The following is a 9,034-nucleotide window of genomic DNA, read 5'->3' on the forward strand; positions in this document are numbered from 1 at the left end:
TTTTTTCCGTATTTTTTTTTTAATTTTTTTCCTGTTTTATATGCATTGATTTTTAATTTTCTTTTGGAATTTTTGATTTCATAAAACTATTTTCAAATTTAATTATTATAATTAAATCACTAAATTTATAAATTAATTTGAATTGCTTCTGTTTTTGCATAGAAAACTTTTAGTCACGTTTTTATAAATACTTTCTCACATCACTTAATCTTTTTGTTTAGCATTTAAAGTCTTATGTCTTAAGTCTTATGTCTTATTTTTTACTTTTATATTTTGCGACTTTTAACTTCTCATCTTATAGGAATATTTACGGTCTTCTTGGTTTGTAATATCTTCTCCAACTGCAAGCTCACGTCCGTCGAAACGTACTAACTGCTTACTTTAGCCGTCCGAAATGCGTTTGTTTCTGTGAAGATTTTTTTATTTCATTGGCACTTGGCTGTCCAGTACTTGCTTTTGTGCTCTGTTAGTGCCATTTGTTGTTATTATTTTCATTGTTGTTCTTGGTGTAGATGTTGTTGTTGTTGATATGAGAAGCATAGAATGAATGAAAAATATTTCAAATGTACACTCAACTTGCTGCTGCATAACTTTGAATGACATGGAACCGCCGTCAATGATGCTAATAACATCTATTCACCCCAAATAGCCCTGTAACACACAATTGTACACAATCATATGCAGTCATTCTCATTCATACTCATTCATACATACACACACAACACACACCCTTTCCCTACATTCCATCATTACCATAGCCATTGTTGTTGAATTTATGATAGACACTTAGTAGAGCATTTTTCGTAGTATGTATTGGGGCTTTGCTTGAGTTCTAAGCTGATGGTTCGGCTCTTAAGTGAGTTTTTCGGGAAGGTGGCACTATGCGTGCCATTATTTTGGTCAGGGAACGCAATATTTATGTCAGAGCTTTTACACTTTGAGTGACAGTAACAAACTGTTGTGATTACCGTACATCATTTGAATTGCCTTCGAGTGTCAGTGCCTTGATTACTTGCATGTAAATTTATTTATCATGTACTTAAGTGGACAACTGCAACTAACTGAAGGGATGTAGAAGTGTAGTATTAAGGATGGAAGGATTATGTACTATTTACTGGGATTATAATTTAACTGCTGTATTTAACTTGAGGAATATCAGTGTTTTTTTTTTACTTAAAGGAAAATTATCAAGCATGAGAGGACGATTTTTAGTTTAAATGGACCCAGAAAATCGTAAACATATATATGAACATTAACGTAAACATATAATTGTGAAGAAGAAAAGGTCAGAACAAGTATAAGGTGTCAGTACTATAAATATCAAATCTTTCTATGAATTTTCTGAACTCATAACATTACAACCTATAGTGCATCAAATGTAAAATGAAGACAATATAAGGAATTTGGTTTATGGATTATCGCCTAAATCAAAGTTATAATAAAGTAGCTTTTCCGTAATATATACAAGACATTTGTATATCTATTAATACTACTACTGTTTCCTTACTCCCTCACGAATTTTTTTCTTGGAACAAAAATCATCTGTTTCCATCGTGCTATATATGTAGAAGATATTCCGTTACTGCCTACAAATTATAAGATTCACATATAGTTAAAGAAAATTGAATATGTTAAGGAAGTATTAAGACCAAAATTAAAATCATGACATGATCAAGTAATATTATGACAAAAAACGGCAACTATATATTTTTGAAAAGCACAACTGTGAACCGTAACTTATAGGATCTAATTCTGTTATAACTGTATTATAGATTCGATCTATATATAATTAGTTAACATCAATATCTCGAACAAATAGAATTTGATACTTCCATAATCGAAGCATCGAAGTAATTGTTTAAATGTCAACTAGGCTCTAAACTCTTTATGGAAGCCATAAAAAATGTTTATGCCTAATGAATTAATTTTTGAAACTCTGATACAGAGGTATATGATTCATGGCGCTGAGTAATGGTACTTAACTTTTAATAGATATAATTTTAAAACAATCATTTTAATTCATTCACCATATGTCTCTTATAATCGTACGATATTTTACTATAATTTTCTATATTAACCGTCATCAGGTCTTCCTCAATTTCTTTAATCCATCTCTTTTTATTTTTTTATTCTTTTTATTGCATTCCCGATCGGACATAGTTTTATAGTAGTCTTGGTACAGATTTCTTTTCTTTTATCAGTTAATATAAGTAACATTTATGGTTCTGATTCTAGTGTTTATATTCGGGTTTGGCATTTTATAATATGGATCGTTTAACAACCGCTAGACATGCCCAGTTTGTTAAAACTTTAGACAAAAATTTAGACAATTTTTTACATCAAATTTCTTTAGTCCAGTTGGATATGCCATTGAAGTGAATTGCTGCATATAAGGCAGTGAACATTTACATATTACTGCCGGTAGGCCATTGCATTCACGAAAAGTAACTATGTGATACTGTATGGCCTTTGGCCTGGAGGTATGATAACCCAGTCCTCTTTAAAGATGATTAAGGTGTGACAAAAACTGTCAATTCTAATTGCTACAGCCACAAAATAAATTTTTATAAAAACGATGGGAAGATCTTGTTAGTGTAATCTCTTTATCGGGCATCTTAGTTTTTTATTCCATTTAAAAAACTGGACACAATTATTATAAATGTATTTAAATATTGAGTTGAAGCATTGTGTAGCCTTTGCATACATCCAAGAGTACACAAAAATTTGACCTTTGTATTAACATTGGCATAGTCTCTAAAGAGAAATCACGCAAGAATGAACTCAATCAGCGCGAAGAATTTTTATTGACATTTTTCATTTTCAATTCTTAAATGGATTTCATCGTTCTCGCCTCATTTACTCCGTGCAGATTTGTCGCACCCACTTTTACACTTTTATTGCAACATCTCCAGTCATTTCGAGCGAAGATAGTCATTTTAATGGCAAAGTTCGCACTTAAAATATTTTCATTCATAAAACTGTGTATATTCAAATGGAAGAACGAACAACTGTTAGTGGGGAAGGAGGCGGAGGTGCACAAACCTATTAAATGGATGTGCGTTGATAACGAAGTGCCGCGCCGCGCAGTGATGGGTGCTTCGCAGACGTTGAATGAGCGCAATTAGGCGATAACAAGCGACCAATGATTACACACGCATCCATGAAATTCGTTTTTTTTGGCGTCCGCATAGAGCATCCAGAACGACTCAAGCATTTCATGGGGAGGCCATAAAATCGAACACCTTCGCGCGGATTTTATGCGTAAGCACTAAAACAAAGGTGAATTGCGCTATCAAAATTTATCATATGTAAAATTTTATTTCCGAATTAAACCATTTTAAAAATTTAGTCCATTTTTCAAAGTATCTTTTACTTTGGGCGTTGGTGTAAAAGTCAATGAAGGATTTTACGATTTAATGGCAACCCATTTATGCGAACAGAACGAAGAAAATTCGGTTCATCTGTTGATGAAACTCACATAATTGATGCCTCTGTTCGGAAGCCTCTCAAATTATAACTGCATTGAAGCGATTTATTTATAGATATGGATTTGTTTTAAATGATATTAAAAATTACAAGGGAACAAACGTAAGATCAGGTGTGATATTGAATGGTTTAGAGAAAGAAACAAGAAAAGTTTTCATATAAAGCAAAAATGTGTCAAGCACATAAACTAAGAAACGAGGAGGAAAGAAATTAAAAATATATTTTTTATATAATATATATAAGAAATTAGATTAACAAAATCTAAACCACGGAAACTGATTTATTAGGTATTAATCTGCAGATACTTGTTTTGATTATAAACTCTTAGTCATTTTAAAGAATGGAATCCGAAAAAAACTTTTTAAATTTTATGTATGAATATCCTTCAGGGGCAAAAGTATGCAGAAGTAAATATTCAGAATTTAGAAGCTAAGACTCTTGATAAATCCATAATTCCATAAAAGGCAAAATGATGATTTTGGACTAATTTCCAGATAATAAAATGCCATAAACAGAGAATATTTTACCAATAGGTGAAATATTTCCAACTTCATATAGGTGACATATTTATAGGTTTCAACTTCGTCAAATTCCATTTCAGAAAAGTAGATAACAGAACAGGTGTTACGCTATTCAAAACTTAGGAGCTAAGACTCTTGATAAATCCTTAATATCATTTCATTCCATGACAGCCAGAATGATGATGTTGGACTAATTTCAAGACAATAAAATGCCACATACAGAAAATATAGGTAAAATTGAACTTTATAGGTGTCAACTTCGTCAAATTCCATTTTAGAAAAGTAGATAACGGAACAGGAGTTGTGCTATTCAGAACTTAGAAGGTAAGACTCTTGATAAATCCATAACATCATTTGATTCCATGAAAGCCAGAAGGATGATGTTGGATTAATTTTTAAATAAGAATAACTTTTAGGTGTCAACTTTGTTCTAGTACATTTCAGAAAAGTAGATGACGGATCCACTTCTGCACTCAATCATTAATTATTTCGGAATTTTTTGTTGTCGCAAGTTAAAATGAATGAAGATGAAAATTTTTTATTAAATTGAAGAGTAAAGTTAATTCTATAACGCTTTGTCTTTGATACAAAAATAAGTTAATTAAATTAAAAACAAAAAAAAACAAAAAACAAATATCATTCAATCATGAAATAAATGTACTTAGCTGCTAGCTCCATTGAGAAATATTTCATGTAAAATTGAGAATGGAAAAATGAAATATTTTAATTGAATTTTAAATACTTTCGACATGCAATCCGATAAAGAGGAAGATAAGAGGAGGTTATTTAAAATAAATTGAAAGAAACAAAAGCGTTAGAATGCTGTAATGGAAAATCAGGAATCAATTAAAGTAAACAATTTTGTAAAAAAATGTTTGTTTTCAAAAGAATATTTTTAATTAAAAGAGGCGCTGGCCACTGCAGCATCAAACAGAAGTAGTTAATATTACGAAAGCGGTATTGTGAACCATAATATACATATTTAATCTATTCACAACACAGTCAATTGTTTTAAGGGCCGTCAGTTCAGTATAAATTACATGTACATGTCGACAAACTATAATATTTGCGATGATGTTGGTGGTCTAGCCATTTAAGGTGACTTAGGAATCCATCTGAAACGTTTGAATTATCCAGGCACACCGTTAACACATGCAAACACTTACTGAAGTATTTCTGCATAATTCAATTAAATGCAAAATGGGAAAGTTCAACAATATACAGACAGACATCTACTCACATCTACTCACAAGTTAGCAACTGTTCAATATGGAAGACTCTATAAATTGAGATATCGGTTTTATTGTTGGTAGGCTGACTAACATCGGGTTACCATGCTAACCATGCTAACAGATTTTATTTTCCCGTCTATAATTTTGGCCGCAACTGCAAGAAAGACACAAAAAGTGCATTCTCAATATTTAGTACATGCATGATGCGTATGATGCGTTTTAGATAACTAAGAACATCTCAGACTGAGACAGCATCTTAGACTGAGACTTTAACACAGTTTTAAAATAAATTTGAACCCTTCAAGTTTTATATCAAGTTTTATATGGACAGGTAGATGAATCGACCAACACCGTACTTATCTAACTCAACTTATAGTTTAACCATATCATACCTGAGTGAACCGGTTAATCAAACAATAATATTCGCATAAATTACTTCTGCATTGACTAAGTTTCGTTAATGCATTCGTTAATGCAACTGCAAAAACAGTTTCAACTACCCCTACCTGCATCTCTGGACTGAAAGGAATAACTAAATTCAGAACATTTCACAAACATTATGCAAATTAAATGAAAGCAACATCAACTCCATCGACTCTGGCATCCTCTACTTTCTCAGTGATAATATTTAGCATAAGTAAACATTTTGAACGCAAGGAGCAGAAGAAGAAGAACATTCGAGAAAAAACCGTCATCAAACCGAAAGCCACTCATACGCAACGGCAACCAGAAGAAGAAGAAGCAACCAGAACTGTTTGACTTCTGATGGTTCGATAGTCCGTTAATGTAGTCGAGCCGTACTGTAAATACATTTTGATTTCATGCCGGATGCGTAGGAATTGAATAAATCGTTGATACGCACATAAAGCAGCTATTGACACTGATTTGAATTGAAAATGAGTTAAAGTTACAAAGGCAAATGCAAATGCAAATGCAAATGAATTCATTGTGAGAATAAAGCGTTTATTTGTAGCAGAATTTCACTTTTCACAGAGATTGGGATCAATATCCATATATCCAAAACACGGGCAGTTTTGTTTAAACATACACATTTTAAAATTTAATGCCATCAAAAACATATGAGTACAGATACGGGTATTTAAAAGAATCCCAGATGAAATAGCTTTAAATTTTTAACTAAGTTTTGAACTTAGACTACCAGGACTACAGATATATAGCGTAGAGTTTATACATCATAACATTACAATTGTTACACTTTGTGGGTGCATTAAATTACTACTCATAGATTCCACATAATCTAAACTAAACCTCTTAAAATTATTTTGTGATTTGATGGAGTTACTAGCACTTAGAGCCTTTATCTCTTTCTGTCTTCCTCTCTGGGTACAAATTAAGAACAGAGAACCATCTATTATGCTGCATAATTTAGATATTCTAACCTTGATAACTGATCTGTCAAAAGAAAGATCACCACTAATATTAAAGTTTGTTGTACACCAAAAAATTTTGATATAATTTTATGAGAAAACTATATATATTTATTCCGTAAGCTTAATGGATACAAATTGAATTGTCTATGAAATTGTATTGTAAATTATTTGAAAGAACATACGAATGTTCTTCATTTTCTTTAATAATTTATAAACTATTTTTTTTATTTTCTGTTAAATTAGCTCACAGTTAATAATATATATGTGCAAATAGTTAACAAAATAATAAAGAAAAATAAGAGATTTGAAAATATTTTAAACGTAAATAAAATATTCGTATCTCAAATATTCACAAAACAATTTCATAGACAATTAAATTTATATCCAAAAAGTTTACGGAACAAATTTTATGTAATTTTTTTTGTATTTGTTAAATTACATCGTCAGTCCGTGCCCTCTTCTCCTACAAGACTTTGCAAACAATTTATTTCCCGCCCGCCACTAGAATAATTCTTCATATTGTCATTTTGTTAGACAGGAAATTACTTTCCCAGTTCTATTTGTAACTGTGGCCTTCAATACACAAGAAACTTGTGGTCCTGCTGAGAGCAGTAATACGAAATCCATCTGTCGGAAGGTGGAAAACAGGAATGTCAATCGTGTCTAACATAACTAAAATATAGAATACAGTTACATTTCAAGTGGTACAAAGGGTGATGAGTTTGACATGGCAAATAAAATAAAATATTTTTGAAAAATAAGAAAAGAACAAAACCATAAAAACCAGAGGGAAAAATAATATTAACGGAACTGAAATTTATAAACACGCGCAAGCAGTTGAGAAGACTTCGAGTTTGCTCGGAGAAAAAACTTTAATTTGTACCTTAATAAAAAGGTCCTTATATACTCTGGCAATATACTTTACAAATACTTTACTCACAAATGACACTTGAGCTAAAACGTACATCGTTAAATAAATTCATTCCGAATGACAACAGGATACTTTGTTGACTAGTACGTTGGTGTGCTGGATGTGCTACGCTTGAAGATGAATTTTCTGTTTGGGGGAATGTAGGCTTCTCTTTCGGGTTGATAAGGTCGTTTCTTTAAAGAGTCTTTAAGACGGAGACCACCTAACCCTTCTCATGATTGTTTAAATGTTATTAATTTTTATTTTAAAAAGATAGTAAGAAAGGAGGAATATACAAAGAAAAAGAAAGGATATCAGAGTGAAAGGGACAAAGAAAGAAAAATAAGAAGAGAAAGAAACCCTTTAATTTCATTTACTGGTTCTTGGCAATTTCTAACTGACTTCCCTAATCTCATAAGGGAATTAATAGTAGGTAATATATATATGTCGTATATACATATTAATAGGTGTATGACTTTAAATATTTTTTAATCTCCTCGTTTGGCTAAGAGAGACCATAACTAGTGTTTATATATCACAGATTTATTAGGATTTCACTTACAAGAGTTCTTAATAGAAAACCGCTTCTTAACATATGTCTACTATATTCTACGTTACTTATATTCACGAATGCTGAACAATTATCAACTATTTCTCAACAACCCGGTGTCTACATAAAAGACGAAAATAATGCGTAGTTACAATCTAATATAACAATCTTGTGAAAGTCTTGTTAGTGTAGACGTCAAATAATCTGGAAAAAAACAAACACTCCATTTTGTGTTCAGTTTCGGGACATGAGAGACACAAAAATAACGAAAGAAATGACTGTGAACCGTTCTTGTGTAGGGAGTGTGAGCAATTCAAATTGCTCCTATTAAGCTAAGAAGCTATCAGATGAAATAAATTGCGCAAAGTTGATGTGAAAGATTTATCAACCCACCTACAGTCATTTTAAGAAGCCTCCTTGTAGTTGAGCAAAAAGAATATCGAAATTCTTGAAATGTCTGCGGTGCTTGGCTATTAAAACCTACAATTTAAGGGAGCGTCAACACCCCATGCTGAGTTAGTTTAATGGCAGGACCTTGTGTCCTGCAAAGAAAGACGGCTGACCATGGAACGATACACATAGAAATGCTTACTAGAACAAAAGAACCAATACATTCACAATGGTTAAAAAAAGTTGTCGATTCATGCCACAAAAAAGTAAATGCAGGATCGACTTTATATAAAGTACTAAGTAAAAACCAATTCATGTACGTATGTAGTCAATACACAATTTAACAAACAAACGAATTCGTATTATACAGAATACAACATCGTTTTTGTGGTAATATTAAGTGGTGTGCGGTGTCTGTACCGAAAATTGATCTCATCAAAAATATCAGACCAAAATAGACCACCATTCGGGTCGCTCTAATGAATGAGATGAGAATAACACAGAATAACAGTCTAAAGCTCAGAACTCAATGCATCAGTATAAAAATAATTACC

This window comes from Teleopsis dalmanni, chromosome X, assembly GCF_002237135.1.
Source record: "Teleopsis dalmanni isolate 2A chromosome X, ASM223713v2, whole genome shotgun sequence".
Classification (NCBI taxonomy): Eukaryota; Metazoa; Arthropoda; class Insecta; order Diptera; family Diopsidae; genus Teleopsis; species Teleopsis dalmanni.